The sequence below is a fragment of the Euprymna scolopes genome, chromosome 4 (assembly GCF_053919585.1).
Source record: "Euprymna scolopes isolate OS-2025 chromosome 4, ASM5391958v1, whole genome shotgun sequence".
NCBI lineage: Eukaryota > Metazoa > Mollusca > Cephalopoda > Sepiida > Sepiolidae > Euprymna > Euprymna scolopes.
Genome location: NC_136485.1, coordinates 53,565,519 through 53,590,325, shown reverse-complemented (window position 1 = coordinate 53,590,325; position 24,807 = coordinate 53,565,519).

The following is a 24,807-nucleotide window of genomic DNA, read 5'->3' as shown; positions in this document are numbered from 1 at the left end:
TCCGAAGCTACCGACCATGACATCGTATATATATATAGGGGAGAAATCGAAAGGAGCAATTACACAAATGTAGGGGAGACGACCGAAACAGCAAGTCTGAAGCTGGCTGCCAACACACCATATCTCCAAATGAAAGTAAATTTTGGCATATTTTATTGGTTTTAACTATGTTGTCTTCATACCAATCGTCTTAAAAAAATTAACCATAGAATAGCATTTCAATCTTAAAAAAAGCTTGCAAGGTAGTGTCGCGCATAGAACCAAAGATTGAACATTTGATTATTCAATTAGGCTCTCATACATTTATAGATATATCATCCTTTTTGGCAATTTTATAAGTTCGAAATCTCGGTTTCAAAAGTAGGAAGTAATTTTATACATAAGGTTAATGTAAAATTGGCACCTACATTGTTGTTGCATTTTGGGGAGTATCTTTATTTTAGGGGTAGTGTTTATCGTAATGAAGTGGACCAACACAAAACCTATTGAAAAACCTAGTGTTCTATGTGTTACGGGTGAGCTGAAAACGAAGACACTAATGAAATTTGCGGCAAAAGATATTTTCCGGATTAAAATCAAACATATTCGCGCTTTAGTTTAAAGCAAAGGTAACCGCTTATAACATAATGAATTACATTGCTAATACCGTGAAATACTTAATATAAATGCCATAGATGTATTCAGCACATCTGAAAACAAAAATTATCAAGATTTCAAGTCACTTATATGTTGATCTCTTAAGCCACAATTACCAAACAAACAGCCTATTTAATACAACAGACACTCCTTCCTAAAGATAGGGCAATAAGGTGAATGTTCGTTTAAAGTTATATTAAGATAGACAAGTTTTCCAGAGCTCCTGTAAACTATAACTGCACCATATCTTAGAAACTACTCAATACTTTGAATTATAACTCCAGTTTTAATTTGGCCCACTCTAAAACACATAGTGGTAATTTTTAATGGTTTCATTGTGGGTGGAAGGATACTGGACCTATTACTAATATTTAAATCATAGTCATGGTGGCTTGCTAGGACACAATATATATATATATATATATATATATATATATATATATATATATATATGTATATATAATCGCCATATATATTTTGTAACTTATTTATATATATATATATATATATATATATATATATATATATATATATATATATAAGTTACAAAATATATATGGCGATTAAGCTACACATAATATTCCGCGTTTCATCCACTCCAGGACCCTTCAGGCTTATCGTAAGTCTGAAGAGTCCTAGAGTTGATAAAACGCTGAATATTCAGTGTAGCTTAATCGCCATATATATTTTATAGCTTACTAACTAGCTATTCCTATGTATTGAGCACTTTTGAAGCAAATACTTCAAGTTTACGCATAAACTAATACTTTCTTTTATGTGAGTAAATTAAGTAGTAATATATATACATATGTATATATATATACATATATATATATATATATATATATATATATATATATATATATATATATATATATATATATATACTCCCATGAATTCATTTTTCTTTTCTGTGTTTTGATATTTATATTAAACCCTCTATTTTCTATTAGTATTTTTTGCTTTCTCACCAAAGCAAAATGTGGCACAAGGCAATTTTAATGTGGGTTAAACCAGCTTGCCGAAAGAAAGGCAAAAGAGGCACAGTGGTTGGGTTCAAATATAGTAATTGCCCCAATATAGAGGGTTTCCTCTCCATTGAATGGGACAAATTACCTTAAGTGCAGCATCTGCAGAACAGATACTACAATTTGATATCGGTCCGAAGGCCAAGAACAACAGGGTATTTATTTGCTCCCCCACCGAGCAGCTTAGGCAGAAGGTCGATTTTTTTATGTGAGGAGTGAAGGGGAAATGGGGGCAAATTTCCCGGGGAGTTGCCCAGCTGGATAGTGACAATTGGTATGAAGGATTGTCCCTACATTGACCAATAACTTATATGTGGGGTTGGTATTTATTTTCTCCCCCACCAAGCAAATTAGGCACAAGGCCGATTTTTAATGTGAGGAGTGAAGGGGAAATGGGGTGCTGCATATTGACAAGCTTCTGGGTTTTTCCGTTACTCCTGATCTGAAATGGAACACGTACATCAAGTATGTTGCCAAGGTCGCTGGAAAGATGGTGGGATCCTTCTACCGCTCCCGAAGATATCTCACTACTGATGCAATTCTCTATCTATATAAAAGCCAAGCACGTATAAGGATGGAATACTTCTGCGATATCTGGGTAGGAGCTGCTAAAAACAGCCTACCCTGCCTTGACAGAGTACAAAATAGATTCCGTGGCTAAGTGGGGGATGCCCTTTTCTCTACCCTGCAACCTCTCCCACAGAAGAGACGTTGCGAGACCATCGTTGTTTTATCGTTATTTTCATGGCAGGTGCTCGTCTGATCTCCAATCTTTGGTCCCCCCTCGCCAATCTTTCACGAAAAGCACCCGTCTAGCTGAATCTACTGTAAAAAAAAATGTCCCACTCTTTATCTGTGCCTAAATCAAAACGCGGACCCCATGAACAAAGCCTCTTTCTTAGAACTACACGCCTGTGGAACTCTGTTCCGTCTGCCTGCTTCCCACCTTACTACAGCTTGGATGTCTTCAAGTCCAACGTTAACAAATTCCTAATGAACCGCCCCCTTAAGTAAACACTTCATCAAATCTCCACACTAACGTAATGTACTTGCAATAACCCTTATCCCTGAGTGGCTTCCGGGCCTTGATAAGTGGTGACCACTGTGTCAAAATAATTGTTTTGTAATCCATGTTCGGCCAGAAATTTCGCTGTTACGGGGTCAAAGTTCAACGATTTTAACTTTCAAAACTCGACCAACCTCCTCCGCTAATTTTGGGTATTGACATTTTAGATATAGGTTCCTTGGACATGGATCTAACCTAATAACGTTATTTGACGCCCAACTAATAAATGTTTGGGAGTCATAATTAGGGTCAAATTAAAAAAAAAAAATTGACTGCTTTTTTTATCAACATACACCTCCAAAAACCCGGGCAATGCCGGGCTTAAATTCTCGTATATACATATAGAAGTGAACGTGTCTGTATGCTTGTCTGTGTCTGTCTGTCTGTGTATCTGTGTATATTTCCCTACACAATAATTCTGTCAATTTGCAGTCTATAGAGTCCAAATTTGATATACAGGGCACAGAGTAAAAAAAGGGGAAAATCTTCGTAATCCATTTTCGGTCAGACATTTGGGTGTTAAGGAGTCATAGTTCAACGAGTTGACCTTTGAGATCTCTACCAAACTCTTCTGAAAATTTTGGGTATAAACAATTGACATTTTAGATATAGGTTCCTTGGACATGGATCTAACTTAATAATTTTATTTGAGCCCCAAAAAATAAATGTTAGGAGGGCATAATAGGAGTCAAATTAAAAATGAAATGTCCTCTGCGGTATCTACAAAATTACTTAGAAAATCTGTGGTCTAAACATTTGAAATTTTACATAAAGTGTATTCGGAGAAAGGGCAAGATGTTATTCGGTTTTGCCCGAAAATTTCAGCTGCCAATATATAAATTAAATATATATTGTATTTTGCATGTCTGCCTAAAACTTTCGACAGCGGCGACGGATTTTCGCAACATCAGTAAATCCCGATCCTTCCGACGACAGATACCGAAAAGATGGTTCAAAACATGTAATTTTTTTTCACTCCAAGCTGTGCACTTTTCTACAGGGAGGGGTCGATTTTTCGCCGATATTTTCGAAAGTCATCCCATCTTATGGATAGATTTAGCCTTAATTTATCAATATGTCATTTCCGGTTTGGTGGTGGTTGTAACAGCAAATAGTTCACGTTTTTTACCCGGCATATCCTCTTTAGCGGTACGGGTTCGAGCCTGCCTTCCTGCTACCATTTGTGTTGTTTGCTTATCTTAAACCTCCAAACCCCCAGGCTCCCATGATAGTCAATAAATAAAGGTGAACGTGTGTGTATGGGTGTGTGTCTGTATACCTTTTCCTAAGAATTACTCCGCTAATTTTCAGTCCGCAAACTCGAAATTTGATATACAGGGTACTGAGATTCCGGAAAATCTTTGTTATCGGTCAAAAATGTTGGTGTTAACAGGTCAAAGTTCAACGATTTTACCTTTCAGAACTCTACCAAACTCCTCCACCAATTTTAGGTCTAACAACTTGAGATTTTAGATATAGGTTCCTTGGGCATAGATCTAACTTTATAATTCGATTGAAACCCAAAGAATATATGGTAAGGGGTCATAATAAGGGTTAAAGTAATAAAAAATGACCGTTTTTTATTACTTAACGTACACCTCCAACCATCCGGGCAACGCTGGGCTGAAATGCTAGTATATATATATATATAAAAGTGAAAGTGCGTGTGTACGTGTCTGTCTGTATGAAAACGCCGGGCTCCCAGGCTAGTATATCTATGAAAGTGCAAGTGTCTGTATTTTTTGTGTGCCAGTCTGTGTACATTTCCCTACACAATAACTCTGTCAATGTTCAGTCTACAGACTCGAAATTTGAAATAAAAGTTATGGAAATTTGCGAAAATCTGTGTAATTCGATTTCGGCCAGAAATTTATCTGCTAAGGATCCAAAGTTCAACGAGTTTCCCATTGAGAATTCTACAAAACACCTCCGCCAATTTGGGGGCTACAAAATTGATGTTATATATATATATATATATATATATATATATATATATATATATATATATATATATATATATAGATTCCTTGGACATGGATATAACTTAATAACTTAATTTGAGCTTTTAACATTAAATGTTAAGGAGACAAAAGGGGATCAAAGTTTAAAACAAAGAAACAAGCAAACATGGGCATTGTCTGCCAAGAGGTTTACGACTGAACAAAGTAAATTAAACCATGGCGCTAATCATGTGAGTTTACTATATTTCTTTTAATTATTTAACCATATAAGTTTCTGAGTGTTAATTATTACTGATTTTTCTCTTCATTGTGATCAGTTAGCTATTAAAATATAAATTAAACTCTTTTTGATGGTAATGCTAATAGATTTCCATTTTATGCGTGCTATAATTATTTTGTCCCCAAATACTACCCCTACTAATGTCAGTTTTTTTCAAAACTTATTTACTGATTAAATATATTTTTCATTATGTACAATTTACATATGTTGCGGTAGTTAAAAATGTTTCTACGATTTCGTATATACAGCCCCCCATATATTATTGTTTTCGGAAAATATATAATGCATGGAGACTCTATATACGATGTAGTATATATATATATATATATATATATATATATATATATATATATATATATATATATATGTGTGTGTGTGTGTGTGTGTGGGTGCGTGTGTGGGTGTGTAAGTAACATAGTAATACTCATGGGTTTAGTGCTATTTAGATACTGTATGTATTAGGTTCTTACGTGAACAGGTTGTATTATATGAGGTTAATGTGCGTTCTACTGGAAATGATCAGTCAAGCATAATCAATGTTTAAATATTAATCTTTCCTTTCTGACGAAAAACATTTTTTTAATATATATATATATATATATATATATATATATATATATATATATATATATATATATATATATATATATATCATCTGCCAATCCCTAAACTTTAACAATAGGTGTCAATCACTGTAAAACTGCACGATTGTAATAGAAATAAAATCATACTCTCGCATTGATATATTGTAGGGATGAAATCTCAGTCAGAAATTCAGATTTATAGACCAGTTTGTCCCATTCCATCTCGAGAGCGATACTGAAATATTAAAAAAATAATTTACGACACATACATTTTTATATATTGTAAACTCTTCTTCATAAAAAAAAACGTTATATTCAGTTAACATTTGAGCGGCTTCATTCGTTCTGAAACTTACGAATATGAATTATGTTGTGAATGAATTTTATTAGATTACACTTGATTTTTGCATATTTGCTCTGTATGAGCGGATACGTAACTTACTCATTAAAAGGAAGACTGTAAGCAGTATCATTTTGTTAAATGCTAGAAAACAAAATTCTATATATTATGCTCAAATCCTTTATATTTTTTATGAATCGCGGATTTATAAGCGGATGCACTAAAGAATTGTTGATGAAAATTTTGTAAAAGAAGTTTCGAATACTCGACCTAAATTATGTATCTCTCAAGTGAAATGCCCCAATTGTTGGTCATGTGTGTTGTTGTAGACAACTAGACAGACAGGAGAAAAATGGCGGAGACAAATTTGCTGAATGTAAAGACAACGCCAAGAGCGAACAGATGAGAGAATTTACTCGTATCGATGTAACAATGCGCTGCCACATACAATCGTAACAGTACAAAGTCGGTGTATGTAATAAATATAGAAAGACAAACTATGCTCAACAACAATTGGCAGCTAGGCATATATATCTAAAATGATGAACTGAAAATCTATAAAAATCAGAGTTATAATTTGAAGTAGGAATATGAACCTGCGTATATGTCTCTAATTTTTATCAATATTAGTTGTTGTGTTAGAATAAGAAAACACTTATGAAGCTTACTATCGCAAATTTATTATCAAATAATAAAAAAGGGGATAGCCCTTAACCTTTGGCATTCACTTACTATTTTCTTCCACTTAAGTAGGATGTGTGGTCTATCTCCAAGAATCAGATAATTTGTTATTATACGTTTTATTTATTTTCTCTCCGGATACAAATGATTTCTATTTTAGATAAAACATCTTTTATGAAAAAACATGGAAGAGAAAATATTCATGAGGATAATAATGCGACAACCGTCCATCGTAATCATTCAAATCCTGTATTGTAATCGAAATGTAAGCTTTCTGTAAATCCTTAGATTTATTTTTATGTCAATGGATAATATGAAGACGATGCGTCTCATAAATAAGTTTCGCTGGCTTTGCTAAATCCAGGAAGGATGAATGGCAAGAATGGACTAATACATTTAGTAGGCATTCATACCTGAAATAAGATTTAGTGAGACATTTTTTTTAAAATCCTGAACGATAACCCGTGACAAATATACTCAATGATGGATTGGAATGATGAAGATTGGAAGAGATAACAGATTTTAAATAAACAGTAATCAGAAAAGAGAACATACATACACGGTACGGAGAAAGAAGGAGCATTTTGTATAATGGAGACTGAATAATACAAGCGTGATTAGGACAATAAATATGATGGAGAAACGTTACAAAAGAAAATATTAGCTCATAAAACATGTAGAAAACGAGGACCTTTATATATCGTGATTTTAGAATTAGGATTAGTCGTAATAGTAGTAATGTGAGAAATAACATCGTATACGCTGCTCATCACAGCAGAATTGAATTTTATTTATTTTACATTTCGATTGAAACACTTTTGTTTTAGGTAATTACATGTAATATACAGCTGAAAGCAACAAATATTAAAATACGATATCCGTCTATGTGTGTTTTGTTTAATTCTCATTATATGGCATAGCACAGTCATTACCTTGTTTACTTTTTTAAAAATGATATTCAAATTAGTTGAAACGCATTTTTCACGTGTATCTTTTGAAAGGAGCATATGCAAATAAATATTGTTGTTGACATTTCATCAGATTCGTATATTGGCCTTTTGTGGACGCTAACACAACTAAAATGGATTTTTATGTAGTTTCCTTAACGTATTTGATCAAACAACTTTGCTTGCTAATATGTGGCATTTTAAACTGATACATTTACTTCAAACAACCAGTCAAGAAAACCGTGATTGAATAAGATGCATGCAGGGATTTTTTCACAATATAAGATATTTTCTACTTTTATCATAAATTGCTAGCATCATCTACGACTAGTGGTAATGGTGTTACTGTTTCCGGAATTGAACGTCTGTTTATTTAGTATACTTACCTCTACCCGTGTTGGTGGTATTTACATAAAATAATTTACGTTTTCTCACCCGAAATCAGGATCAGCCTGACCTATCGCTTGCATTGGAAATCTAGAAAAGTTGGAGTAAATACACACAAATTAATCTCGAAAAATGCCATCGAATTTGTCACAGAGTAGGGGACCGTGAGTCAACGCCTGATATTTTTTTTACAAGGAACTTACCACTTATTAAGGCCCGGAAACCACTCGGGGATAAGGCTTATTGCGTGCACAGTAATCAATGAGATGATATCGTAGTAATCGAGACATGAAAACGTGCCTTACTTAAGAGGCGGTTCAATAGAAACTTGTTTATGTTGGACTTGAATACATCCAAGTTGTAGTCAGGTGGGAAACAGGGAAACGGAAGAGAATTTCACAGACGTGCACTTCTGAGAAAGAAAGATTGTTCATGGAATCTACGTTTTGATTTAGGCACAGATAAAGAGCGGGGAAAATTACTGGAAGTGGTTTCAGCTAGACGGGTGTTTATCGTGAAAGATTGGCGAGGGTGGATCAGAGATTGGAGCTCAAACGAGTACTCGCCATGGAAATAATGATAAACAACGACAGGCTCGCAACATCCCTTCTGTGTAAGAGAGGTTGCAGGGAAGAGAAAAGGGCAACCGCAACTAGGCTACAAAGTATATTTTGTACTCTGTCAAGGCGGGATAGGCTGTTTTAACAGCTCCTGTCCAGATATGGTAGCAGTAATCCATCCGTTGACGTACTTGGCTTTTATATAGATAGAGAATTGCATCAGCATGGAGATATCTTCTTGAGCGGTAGAAGGATCCCATTATTTTTCCAGCGACCTGTGCAACAGATTTGATGTACGTGTTCCATTTCAGATCAGGATTAAAGACCAAACACAGAAGCTTGTCAAAACATAGAGCCTCCCCAAGACGAGAGCCATCAATTTCAATTGATGCCACATGGGGATAAAAGCGTTGATGATCTTTAGATAGAAGCTTGGTTTTCAGTGAACTACATATCCTGAAGCCAGCTGTTCCTGGGCATTATCTAGTGAATACTGCTTTGCGGTCGTTATGTGTTTTGGTTTAATTGATCGTTATATTTATACACAACGCTAAATAACTATGACTAATATGCTCCAAAATACGATCGCTTACATTTTGTAGTATTGATAATAGTTAAGTCTCTTTCTTTTCATCAGAATAGGTAGGAATGAATCCTGTGGTGTAAACGTATGTATATTACAGTATATTAATGTTAGGAATAAATCGAAACTGTCATTCCCATAGCGTTAAAGCTGAAAAATCGTTAAGTTGCTATATATTTGCTACATTTTAATTTACACTTATAAATACATATTTCGCATAGAAACTCTAAAGTCATCAAGTTTTTGCTTACAATCGTGATTATTTTTGACACTCTGGAAACACATAACTTGTTTTTTTTTAAATACGATCCCTGCTACTTTATGTAATTAGTTTTCTAAGTTAAAAAAAACATATTAGTGTAATCTGTTGACTATTATTTTCATTATTACCCGTAGTTGTTTTTGAACATGTGCCATATGGAAAAAATGAAATTGTATTATTATCGAAAGCTATTCATTATGTATTATCTTACACACGCGTGTTAATATCACGAAAAGAAGAAGAATCTGTACGCAAAATTGATCTACAATACGCCAGATAAAGAGTGGACCCATTTGTGTGAAAACACATGAATTAAGATTAAAGAAGAACATATTCGCGGATTAAATTTTCGACTCCGTTTTCGTTGTGCTGGTTAATTAAACGTTCAAGGAAATCCTGGGGAATAAAATTAGAAATACGTTATGGTAGGCAAACAGGTGCCTTCTTACAGATTATTATATTTGAAATTGAATTCACCGACTCATAGTGCATGCATTTATAAAACGCATTATGTTTCATGAAAGATTGATTTAATTTGTCGATGTTCATAATTTACCAACAATTTCTTTTGTTAATCCATGTTGATTGAATATATTTTCAATTTTTTTTAATTACATAAAAATAACCTATGACTTGTTATAGACTTATATTTTCAGAGATAGTGCACTCAATATAAGAAATGTTGCTGGAAATTCGGGTTGCTCGATTATAATCTATATTTGAACCTATGTTATGTCAGTTGATTGCAAATACACACAACAAAGTGACAGTAGACAATGTTTCTACCTGAAAATCTTTGGTTGTTTTTCCTGTTTTAATCGATTAATCCTTGTTAGATTAGGGATATGCGAGTACAATCGACACAACTAATTAATACAGAATGAAAGGGAAAGCAGTGCAAACCTTAAACACTTGTTATTCCAAAATTAAAAACCATAGTATAAATAAATAGCTGGAAGTTATCCGGCAATACGGTATATAGTATTGATATAAATTAAGTCATTATTTAGTTTAAAATAAGTATATCATAGTCTTTGCTATAACATGTATGTTTTCTCGCAAACAAATTGATTATATTTTAGCCTACATGTGGTTCTGTTTTACAATTAATTAATAAAAATGTAGAATATTGTCATAATGAACGCTGTCACAACTATCATCGATATACTATATCACTAACACAAAAAAGACGATACGAATATAAACTGACACTTTGCCAAAAGAGAATTTGACTATTACATAAGGCAACGCAAACTCTATTCGAAATATGCACCGCTATTCTCATTATACAACTGCAACGAATATAATGGTATTTCTATAGTGTATAACGTATAATTTATGTTCAAACCAACAATTTCAATATAACACACATTTTTTCAAATGACAACATTTTAGATAATTTCTCAGAATAAGTTGTTTTAGTATAAACATTTTGTATGTAAAGTGTGCATAAAAACAAAATATCGCTTTGGAATCCAAATATGTTAAAAGTTTTTTTTTTTTTTAAATTTCTTTCTTTGGAGTAAATAATATATTCATGTATTATTTTTATATTTTACACATGCTTGATGCAGATAGACTAATTATTAAATATTGTAAAAGGATGGTGCGATGCAATTATATACATATATATATATATATATATATATACATATACACACATATATATATATGCACACACACCCACTCATATATATATATATATATATATATATATATATATATATATATATATATATATATATATATATATATTCCTCACTATTGATTGTGAATGCAAAAATACATGCTAGAATATGTGTAAATGTTTATCAATATCAATATAGGAATTTGCAAATATTTCAAAACGTGATATTACTTTTACGATTATTTTACAGATAAAGAGTGGGGGGAATTATTGATAGTGTTTACAGCTAGACGAGTGTTTCTTGTAAAAGTTTGGCGAGCGGTCATAGATTGAAGCTCAGTCGAACACTTTCCATGAAAATAACGATACATCAGAGACAAATTCGTAACATCTCTTCTGTGAGATAGAGGTTGCAAGGAAGAGAAAATGGCATCTCCTACGAGGCTACGAAGTCTATTTTGAACTCTATCAAGGCAGGACAAGTCCTTTCTAGCAGATCCTGCCCAGATGTTGCAACAGTATTCCATCCCTGGACGTACCCGGCTCTTATATAGATAGAGAATAGCATCAGCAGTGATATATCTACCGGATCGATAGAAAGATCCCACCATTTTTCCAGCGGCCTTGGCAACAGATTTGATGTACGTGTTCCATTTAAGCTCAGGAGAAATGGTCAAGCCAAGAAGCTTGTCAAAACTTGAGGCCTCCTGAAGACGAGAGCCATTCATTTCAATTGATGTCAGATGTGGAGCAGAATGTTGATGATGTAAAGAGAGAAGCTTAGTTTTAGATGCATTAAAAGTAACCAGCCACTCCTTACCCCATTGTACTACGTGCTCAAGATCAGAGGAGAGCAAATTGGAGAGAACTTGGTCGTTTACTGTCTTAGATGTGCTACCATAAATGGTAATGTCGTCAGCATAAATGTCTACAAATGATGTAAGGATGTGATTTGGAAGATCATTAATGTAGATCAAGAAAAGAGTTGGGCCCAGGATGGACCCCTGAGGGACACCGGCCTTAATACTGTGAGCTTCTAATTTTTGCCCCTCAACTACTACTCTTATGAACCTATCAGAAAGAAATGATTTAATAATTGAGAACACATTTCCAGCAATACCATAGCTAGAGATCTTATGAAGTAAAAATTTTATGCCACAGCCTATCCAAGGCCTTAGATATGTCAAGAGCAATTGCCCTAGAAAGGTTGCCTCCGTGTAGAGAGAGTGTTTGTTTTTATAAGACCCCGTTTATTAGTAGCACTAATTGTATATTTTTCAATTTTCCCTTTACCTCTGAGTTTATTAACATTCCGATATATCGTGGAAATTTACTGTGTAAGAGACTCTTCACAGTATATACAAAAAGTAACGCAAGAGATACAATTTTATTCCAAAGTTTATAAACAACGTAAATGACAACCATTATGATTTGGGCTATAAAACACTGTTTCCTTTATTTTGTTCTGATATTGCAGCATTTGTAATTAGTCAGCGAAAGCTAAATCTTTATAAATTTATACATTTTATTAATATTCTGAGGAGAGCAAATATTTTACCAGTGCAACACTTGAGTAGGCAAGTAAAACATTAACATTAAATGAATCCTTATAAACTTATAAAATAGTAAAATGCATTATCCACAAAGATAAATGTTTCTTGACCAAACAAGACACTAATTTACATTATTCAGCAATTTATATAAATTTATTTTGTAACAGAGCGCAAATAGGCACACGAGACTAACTCAGCAGCAGACGAAGGAAAGTTGGTTAGCAAAAATATAATCAGCAGCAGGCACTAAGACGTATGCGAATTTGTAAGTGTGCCCCAGCTTGCCTCACAAGAAATATACACCGCGTGGTTGTGTTCTATATGAAAGAGGACATATCCCAGGAATTAGAGAAACGACGTAAATAGGATTGAGGATAATGTTTATTATGACGAAAAGGATTGAACAACAGTTGAATAATATGAAGCATTACCTATTTGGTTAGAATAACGGTACAACTAGAGGACAGTGTTATAATAATGGAAATCAAATTTACGAATGTTCTTTGTGTTGCGCGTCGGAAATATATGTAATATGTAAAATCTAAGTGAAAAATATGCATGTGTCTAAGCACGTAATGACGTCACAAAGAAAGAGTGTTCAATATATTTAGTTAAGAGGGATTGAAATTAGTTAGAGTTCAGCAACACAACCGGGTGTCACAACTTGAAGACTTAGGAGAGAGGAAAGTTTAGTTTGTTGAACCTCTTTGGGAGCGACCAGAAAGAGAAGGATGGCAATGTAATTTTGCACGACATTCGAACAAATGATCACCATCATCCTGACCAGCTGGAAGAATAAATATAAATAAAAAAAATATATAAATATATAAAGTGTAAGCTTCCGTATGTCATCATTCAACCTGAAATGTAATGTATTTTTGTGATGTGGCTTGTTAAAGAAAAACTAATATACGGAAATGATAACTGTTTGCTCCTCTCCTTAAAAGTGTTAATGGTATCCCTATTATCATTGATTAATCGCACCTTTACTAAAACTAACAGTTCACTCTCCCATCTATATAAATATATACAAAAAAGAATCTCAACAAGCAAATAAAATTTCCTTTTTACAAATGTCATCATCGTCTGTTAATGTTTACGATAGGCAGAGAAGAACGTATACTCCTGGAAAGACGACCATAAAAATAAGAAGGCAAAATAGTTAGAGCAAGCCTGAGCTAATGACAACATAGACATTAAAAGAGCACTTGTGCATGTGATACGACTTTGCAAATATAATGAAATGCGGTGTATTAGAACAACGAATACATGCATTTTATCTGCATTTCAAAATGCCGAATCGGATTTCTATTTCTTTTATATTTATTTAAATTTGTTTGTTTTTTCGCCCCCTCCCCCCACAAAAAATTACCAAAGCTAAAAACATTTGAATCAATTCGGATAGAAAGTAATAAATTTGATGTATCTTTATGGAGAAATAAACATATTTATACTTATTATTTCACATTTTGTAGAAAAGCTAACCCATGTTTTTCTTTAATTAAATCGCATGTTGTAAAAATTATTGTAAAATAATAATGATCTCCGGAAATAACCGACAAAAAATAGTATTAAAATAAAGTATGACATAGTCACTGAGATTATCATATCATATTATCCAAAATATGCTAACACATTTTTGTATAAAGGGGTCACCACTTATCCAGACCAATAGGTCACTCGAGGAAAACGGTTAAGGCGTGTACAGTAGAAATTGGACAATATAGTAATCGTTTGTAATGAAAAATCGGTAAAATTGTTAGCTTATATGAAATGGCTCATACAAAACTTGTTTACGTAAGACTAGAAAACAACCAAATTGTTGTCACCTAGAAAGCAGGAAAACGGAAGACAATTGCATAGGCGTGCAGGTCTTAGAAAGAAGCTTTGCTCATAAAATCTACGTTTAGGTTTAGGCACAGATAAAGTGTGGGGAAAATTATTGAAAAGTTTTTTTTTCTGCTAAACGGGTGTTTCTTGTGAATGTTTTGCTAGGCGGACCATAGATTGGAGCTCAGTCGATAAATTGCCATGAAAATAACGATGAAGCAGAGACAAACTCGCAACGTCTATACTGTGAAATAGAGGTTGCAGGGAAAAGAAAAGGGTATCCCCTACGAGGTTACAAAGTATATTTTGAACTCTATGAAGGCAGGATACGTCGTTTCCACTAGCTCCTGCCCTGATGCTGCAAAAGTACTCCATCCTTGGACATTTGGCTCTTGTATAGAGAGAGGATTGCATCAGCGGTGAGATATCTACTGAATCGATAGAAGGATCTTCTCATTTTTCCAGCTGCCTTGGAAACGGATTCATTGTATGTGTTCCATTCAAGATAAAGAGTAAAGGTGAAGATCAGAAGTTTGTCAAAACATAAGGCCTCCCCAACACGCGAGCCAATCATTTCCATTGATGCCAGGTGGAGATAATAGCGTTGATGATGTAAAGATAAAGCTTGGTTTTAGATGCATTGAAAGTAACAAGCCACCTCTTTCCCAATTGTAACACGTGCTCAAAATCAGAGGAGAGAGAATCGGAGAGAAGTTGGTCGCTTACGGTCGTTGATGTGCTATAATAGATAGTTATGTCATCAGCATAAATCTCTACGAATGATGAAAGGGTGTGATTTGGAAGATCATTAATGTAGATCAGGAAGAGATTTGCCCCAGGAGGGACCACTGAGGGGGCCCAGCATTAATAATGTGGGCTTCTGATTTCTGCCCATTAACCACTACACTTATGGACCTATCAGAGATAAATGATCTAATAACTGAAAAGACATTTCCAGCTATGCTGTTGCTGGAGATCGTGTGAAGCAAACCTGTATGCCATACTCTATCAAAGACCTTTGGTATGTCAAGAGCCATTGCACTAGAAAGGTAGCCTCCGTCGAGAGATTCGCTAATCTTTTGAGATATAACTCTAAGCACATCTACTATATATCTAGCAGAACGGAAACCTTATTGCCTGTCACTAAGAAGGACCTTTTCTGAGATGGTTGATTACTTCTCTATTTAACACAGATCCCAGCAACTTACTCATGACGCACAGACTATTTATTGGCTTGTCCTGAGAGGGAGATGAGCGACCACCTGTATTCTGAAATACAGGGCATACTGATAAAATTTTCCAGGGTGATGGGAAGCATTTTTTTAAGACGACGCGTAAACAGTTTTTTACGGATGGGTGCTAGTTCTGGTTGAAGCCTTTTGAGTGCTATAATTGGGATACCGTGAGGGCTGGTTGCTTTACCGGAATCAAGGTTTGTAATTAACATCACATACATATATTTGTATATCACATAGCGTGTTTCTGATACAGGAGGAAATATCGGGGGTTGGCGGCCTTGGTCGCAATAGGTAATGTAAACTTCAAAGTTCTTGGCAAAGAGTTTGGCTTTGTCTGATGCTGACGCGATTACCTCAAATCCATTTATGATAGTTGGGATAGAACACATGCTTCTGTTCAGGATTCCGTTTGCTATTTGCCAAAACTAGTGGGTACTAAGCCGCTCCTAAGCTACTTTCTACTTGACGGACTGAGCATACGACTCTCTTGCGTTCTTTATTACTTTTTTCAATAGTTGCAAAAAGTGATCTGTGCGCATTGGTAGCCGCACATTCTGGGGAGAACTACGGCTTGCTCTTAGGTTTTTGCAGGAATTATTCAGAAGGTATGAAACGATATATACCCACAATTTACCATTTCGTCAGGTCTAATACTATAGAGAGCACTCCTTTTTAAACACGAAACGCAGAGATAGACCTGATATAAATGTACGGAAGCTATCACAGTCAGCGATAGACTATCGATGTACTGTACGATGGAGAGGTACGTCTGAGGACTTATAACATTTCATTTTTGTCTTAACTGATACAACAAAGTGGGCAAAAGATTCAAGTGGAGACAGAACGGAAGCTGAACACAGTTCAGGGCAAGTTGTGAGAAAAAAAAAGGTCTAGAAGACTTGCATAGTGACCGTCAGTACCGGCCAGATGAATGGGTTCGTGAACAATCTGAGTGAGATTATAAGCAATGGAGAAATCATGGCAGGACCTCCCCTCATCATCGGAGTTAGTAACCTTCCCACATTGTGAACATTGATGTCTCCACAGGCATGGATATTAGCTGAAGGATAAGCAGATTGGACGTGATCAAATTTACCAGATATGCTTTTTTAAGATAGTAACTCTGCTGTTGTGGGGCGGTAGAGAGAAAATATAAACACAGTTGTATGAGCAAGTGCAACCCGGAAGCACATATATGCTGTTAGGATCCTCTCTGGAGATGTCCCTACAACATATACAACCATCTTTTATATAGACACATATTCCATGTCCATGATGATCTTGGGGGTCAGACTTTGAGTTTACATTAAAGTAACCATTTTTATCACGAACTCATCTAAGGAAACTGTCTATCCAATGCCAGTTTCGCTTAGAAATAATATATCTGATTCAGTCTTCTGTTTGGGTTTCCAACTCTGGAAGTTCGGAGCTCGCCCTATGATTTTCGAGAAGGAGATATAATGGTGGGGGTCTACGTTAGAAGTTGGACATCCGGGTTTAATAGTGTATTGTTATTTGAACGTTTGATAATGGAGTGTTGGGATGTGTGGACTAGGTCAACAGACTTGCTTGGGGCGGGGCAGGGGGGAAAGTAAGAGATAATAGAAACAAAGAAATATAATTTTTGTAGAACATGAATAGGTAAAGCCCTAACAATTACCGACTAATATGGCATCGATGAACTCTCACCAGAAGCTACTGCATAGTCCAGAACCCATTAACCAAATGGCAATACAGCAGCCCCAGTACGTTGAACCTGCTGATAGGACCGCCTACTTAGTGGTTAATCCAAGGTTCGGGTCACTGAATATAAGGCGGATAACGTCAGCTCACATAAAACGTTTACCTCCATCAACCTTACTAGTGACATGGCTATAAAGATATACATAGGAACAGAAAATATCTTACATCTCTGGCGACTGTTTCTGCAAATTACTGCCAACCTAGAATACAGATTTTTCTTCTCCCTTTTTTGGAAAAAAATCACTTATTAAAATATGAGAAATTTGTTACAAATAAAGAGAAGCGAGAGTAACAGGAGTTGCCAATAACGCATTCACAATACATTTTCTACTCTCGATTAAAAATATATATAAAGTCCATCTGGCGTGTTAAAGGGAAGGTACGGCGAAAGATTCCCTTTCACTTACTTGAAATGAATACAATTGCCGAATCTATTGATGCTATCAACTTGGAAAATATAATAAACAACATTTTTGGACGAGACAAATCTATTAGAAAAAAAGAAACAATAATATATATATATTCCAAACGAACTCGCCGGAATAAATCGGCACATTTTTGCACGAGGAAACCTATTACAACACAATTAAAAAAACAATGATATAAAGATTAAAAACTGAAATAAATATAATATAGTACAGTGTGGAAGGGGTTAAGTTTACATCATTTGCAGATCTATTTATGATCCATTTTAAATGAACGCGTCAGATTGTATCGGCACATTTGTGCTCGAGAAAACCTATAACACAATTAAGAAAACAAGGAAATGAATATAAAATTAAAAGCTGAAACAAATGAAATATTAGAACTTGAATTTAGAAAAGACAACAGTTCCAATTCCCGAGTTAACTGCTAAAATACGTCCTTCTTGACTGCAAATACGAACTGATATTGCTTGAAATAAACTTCAGCGTTTAATTTTTGGAAAGAAAACAGTCATCACGTGATATAGCTCGCTACTTGGACAAGAATGTTCATTTATATGTAGTAACGTGTAGAAGGAGGGGGTAAGAGAACATCATTTTCAGATCTATTCATGCTATATTTCAAAGAAACTTGCAAAATAGAACCGGCATATTTCTGCACGAGAAAACCTATTACACAATTAAGAAAACTATGGAATAACGATAAAGATTAAAAACTGAAATAATATAATATTAACACTTGCATCTTAAAAATAAAAATATTACAAATCCACAACTTAAATGATAAATACGTCCTTCGTGACTGAAAATAGGAAGTGATTTTCTTGAAATAAACTTCAGCGTTTATTTTTAAAAGAACACAGTAATCAGGTGATATATATATATATATATATATATATATATATATATATATATATATATATATATATATATATATATAGTTACTTGGACAGGCATGTTCTTTTATAAGTAGTAAAGTGTGGAAGGGCTGTAAGAGAACAGTATTTTTACTAAATCGGTAATCTGTAAATGTTCTCACGAAAAAGAATGCTATATTAACGCCTGTTATAAACTCTATGTAATACCTGGATGGTTGCATGCATCAGAAACTAGCGAAATAGTTTATCACCAGGGGGCAGGCTTAAGTCAACGTTATAAGTAGTGAAGGAGGAGTATGATGGGCAGTAGATTAAAATAGACAAAATCGTGTATACTAGTTAACATATACCCCATGAATATAAAACCGCACACACAGTAAGCCACATGACATCGCATGCCTCTGGGCGATTGGCGCATGTTTATTGCAAGTTTGAGAGTTTTGGTGCGAAAACGTGTTTATACAATAATAAAGTGAAAAGCTTCAAATCGGAATATTACCAAAAATTCTGGTAATATGCTTGTTTTCTTCTCCTTGTTTATTACTAGAGGGTGATTTGTTGTTTCACTGCATTTCTGTGTATGTTGTCGATGGCTGCATGCAGTGCCGCGTTTCTGTTACATGATATTTTTAAAGATATCATGGGTGTGTTTGCTAAATTAATGTCTAAGACTAAACAATTTTTTTAACAAGTACACATTTTTCGTATGATAACCTCGAATGTAAATGTGGTATTATCTTGAATTATATCATTCTGGTTTAGAAAAAATATATATATATATATATATTGTATTGTTAGCAATTATTTAGTTATCTTCTACTTGTAATTCTAGAAAAAAATTGAAAATTCCGTGAAATAATATATGGTTTTAGTGTAAAAACACTTCCAATCTTATGATATTATTATTTTATTATTATTTATTATAATCATTACCGTCAATATTTTTAATTAATGTTTCCTTCATTTTAATTGATATATATATATATATATATATATATATATATATATATATATATATATATATATATATATATATATATATATATATATGGGATAGGTTCCGTTTAGAAGCCATCCTAAAAGATCTCACATTCACAGCATGTATAGTGCTAGCTAATTTTGGAGTATAATAAGCCGCTCAATATTCTGAGTATTCTCCATTTTTTTTCGATACGTAAGAAAACGTTCTACTCCAATAGTTTCTTCCCAAGAACTGCTATACTTTGTAACTCCCTTCCGGGATTCTGTTTTCCCAACTGTCCTGACATGCTGAAGTTCAAGTGCAATGTGAACAGACCGCGTGCTGCTCATCTCCTTCCATAATGTTCCTGCAACCTATGTCTTCGATAGTATCCCCCTACATCAATGTATCACCGTGCTTTTTGGGGGTTAGATTTGGATAAAAAGACTTTTAGAGTAATACCAAGAAGTATACACTGTTAATCTTTCTTACATTTATCTATTAATTTTTAAATGTTTTATAGTTTTCTTAGCAATCATATCGCACTTATATTGTTTGTATTGAACGATAAATATTAATTTATTTATTGATAAACACAAGAATTTAATCCTGACCCCAACATTTCTATGCAAATGCGATTAATCTACCTTCTTTTAATAAATGAACAGTTAATCGGAGTAACAGTAAAAGTTTGAAAATATTTTAAACTCGCTGCTCTAATTAACACATTGATTACATATACATTAATTAAATTAAATTTAATTAATTTACTCAGCGAGATTTGCTTGAAAAGATTAAAAAATACATCGATTTATTCATATTAGCGAATAAACGATATATTCAGTTTTAATAGACTATACATATATAGCCTCATTTTAAAATAGATATACTCAATTTTACACGATTTATTACGTGAAGTCATTTGATCAATTGTATTAAGTATCCAAGTAAAACTATTATCGTCTGTAAAAATTACAGTGAAGTCTAAAAGAATTTTTATTAAGTATCCAAGTAAAACTATTATCGTCTGTAAAAATTACAGTGAAGTCTAAAAGAATATTTTATTCAACTATTCCTTTATCGTATAGGAAAAGCTATGTTAAATTACTTGTTGAATAACATTACGTGGATCTTTAAATATTTCAGAATAGGTTGTCCCGCGATGTTCACATTATGTTTTACGCACATGCCGATCAAAGTAAACTGCAAAAGGCATTTCATACATCTCTCTCCTGTTGTTTTTAAAGATATACGTACTTTGTTTAGTTGTATGAATATTCATTCTTCATTCTATCTCTCATTAAACTCTTATTGCGATATGATTTTACAATATACAAATGTATACGAATGAATGACAACCTACCCTGGCAAACGATTTCGTATTTACTTTGTAATCGCATCGTTAGTTAGAACATCACGCAATGAAGAATACTTATAATTTAAGCATTCGTGTTTTTGTCCTGAAAAATAAAGCATCTTTAACGTGATTTTTCTTTCTATTCTGCCAGCATCAATTTTTAAATAGCTCAAGGAGAAAGGATTTGACTTCGGACCAGACGCAACCCGGAGAGGATTTTAACATTTCATGATTGAAATGATTACGTATGTCATTTTGCTACCAATATGCAGCATATACGTTGAGCATATTTCAAATAGATAAAAAATAGCGTGAGTCCTTCTATAAGCTGCTTAATGTCAGTAAATGTTATGGATCAAATGTCGATGTCCTCAAGTCAAAAAGATAAACAGAACTAAAGGAACATACTGGTCTGAAAAGAAATGTTAATAAAAAAATATAATATCATTTTCCACGAAATACTTGACTGAATCAATTACGGAATATGCTGAGAGCGCACGACACGTCAATTCCAAAGAACAATAAGTATCAATTTATTATCACAGGAAAATATTCTTACGGATATTCCCCCTTAGAGAAATAGTAAAAACTCAATAACTCGAGAAAATATAAGCCACTAAAAGTGTTCACAAGAAGCATACGTTAGACTATTGTTTGGTGATCGACAAGACATAGATACCTTTCAAATATAATACTTCCAGAAATTAAGTGAAAATACGTACGCATTTACTATAAACTAAAATTGTATCTGATGCGAAAATAAACCGGAAAACAGAGAATGCTCCGCGGGAGGAATCGATTTTCTCGTTTATATTTCAGAAGACTATAGGTGTTATTAATCGGCATCAGAAAGTCATTATTATTATTTGTAAAAGTTATTAGAACGAATAAAATTGTCTACAATTTCATGAAAGTGTGTTTACTGAAATCACCTTACAATCGCTAGATATTTCCATCATTCACCTATCACCGCTTATAATACGAAGTGCATTTCGCAGTGCATATGGACTACTAAATAAGAATTCGAGTTAATTGAAACTGTCAAGAAGGACTGTATAATTCAAGAAAGTTAAAAGTTTAACTTTCTTGAAGTTATACATTTGGATTTTACCGTCACTGGATTATCAAAAGTTTTAACTTTCTTGAAGTTATACATTTGGAGTTTACCGTCACTGGATTATTTATCTTCCACCTGACTATCCATTCATGTGTAATCACCTTTGTCTTCACCATATTCCCTCTGCTTCACTTTTTTTGTTTTCAAGTAAGATATTTGACTTACTTGTTGTTTCATCAAATACTTTTGCATGCAAAATCCGATCTCGCATTTTGCTAATTCCTACCCTCTGATGAGAAGAAAAGTATTTGTTCGAAACTCCGCAGATTAAGGACTATCCCCTTATCTAGTGTTTCCTTTTCAGATTTAATATGTTTTTTACTCATTTCGAAGTGTTTTAGCATGTTTTATTAACTGTTTGCTCATATATATATATATATATATATATATATATATTCTTCCAAATCTTAACCACCCCCGAATATCTTACAGAAATAGAATGCAATCTGGCTCTCTTTTATTTATCTATTCTTTTTTGGTCTGATGAATTGGTCCGTTTGGATTAGAATTCAACTTAAACACGTATGTACATATGTGCCCCTAATATTTATATAATTAAATAAAACAACTATATACCAGCACTGTTTTTTATTGAACACTCTGTAACAATCGCAAAGTTTTCATTTGATTTATTTCTAAAACAGCAATCAGTTGACTTGCAACTAGTCGTATAACAATGTCGATTTAGGAGAAATGTAGTTGGAGATTGCACACATCCTGCCACAAAAATTTTACGCACAGGCACCACTTAGTGGGTATCCGTATACCGTGTAAACATAGACAAACACACACAAATATGTATATAGAAAGACAAACGTACACACACACACACACACACATTTTTATCGGTTTTACTTTTTATATATATTAGCACAAGTGCCCAGCGTTGTACGGGTATTTGGCTGATGTATATTGAGCAAAAAAAAGAACAAAAGTGGTCACTTTTTTATTACTTTGACCCGTAATATGACCCCTTAAAATTTACTGTTTTGGGCTCAAATTGAGTTATTAAATTAGATCCATATTCAATGCACTTATATCTACAATTTCAAGTGTTTAGACCGAAAATTGTCGGAGAAGTTTGTTAGAATTTTCAAAGGTCAAGTCGCTGAACTTTGATCCCTTAATCGCCAAATTTCTGGCCGAAACCGATTACATCGATTTTCCCAAATCTAAGTACCCTGTATATCAAATTTCGTGTCTGTAGACCTAAATTTTACAGAGTTATTGCGTAGGGAAATGTACACGCACAGACACACAGACACACAGATACACACACAGACAGCCACTTTAACTTATATATATATATATATATATATATATATACATATCTATCTACCTGTCTATCTCTCTATCTATCTATATATATATATATATTATATATATATATATATATATATATATATATATATATATAATACCCAAATTTCTGGCCAAAAACCGATCACATCGATTTTCCCAAATATCAGAACCCTGTATATCAAATTCCGAGTCTGTAAACTTAAAATTGAGAGAGTTATTGTGTAGGGAAATGTACACAGCCACCCCCCACACACAGTTCACTTTTATAGATATATAAATATATACATGCCCCTATATGTTAAACACAAACACACACACACACACGCACACACACACACACACACATATATATATATATGCCATATAGGGACATATATACATCTCTCTCATATACATATATATATATATATATATATATATATGTATATATATATATATATATTTATATATATATATATATATATATATATATATATATATATATATGATTAGAAAAATTGAAATAGTAATCCGAAAAAATAAACACAAAAAATGAACAAACAAAGTTATGTGCTCATTAACATTTTTATTTTGAGACTTCCACTGGATATAAGGGATTAAGGAAATAAAAACATCAGTACACATATTAGACCATTTTTTATGCGCAATGTATTACTTGAATTGGAAATAATCATGTTAGTTATGAGTCTAATAATTTTTATGAAAGTCTCGCTTTATAAATTGATAGCGAATATTTCGAATACCCTGCAGAGAGATTGCCTTTCTCGTGGTTTCACCTTACTTGCTTCAGTGTTTCGACTGTCTCCGAATTATGACAATGATCGACAAGATTCTTTGATATATATATATATATATATATATATATATATTCTTTGATATATATATATATATATATATATATATATATATATATATATATATATATATATATATATATATATATATATATAAGGCGTAATGAATAAGCCTGAAGAATCCTAGAGTGGATGAAACGCGGAATATTCATTGTAGCTTAATATATATTTTATAACTTACTACTACTAATATATATATATATATATTTATATATATTATTATTATTATTATTATTATTATTATTATTATTATTATTATTATTATTTTTATTATTACATTTTCACCCCAAACAAGGCACATTACCCTTTGATGTAGGGGCTATTATTAGGGCCACATGCTACAGGGGTACTAGGTGGGGAGTTGGACAGCAAGATGTCGGTTCATGTAAAATTTTAACTTCTGGAATCTTCTAGGAATATTATGAACAATAGCGGTCCAAGGATAGATCCCTGAGGCACTCCTGATTTTATAGTATATTGTTTAGATATACGGACATCGACGGCAACCTTGATTTTTGTCTTATATTAGAAGGATTTTATGTTAAGTATTCTTCAAGTGATACCGTATTATCTGATTTTTCTGAGAGGACCTTCGTGCCATTCACTG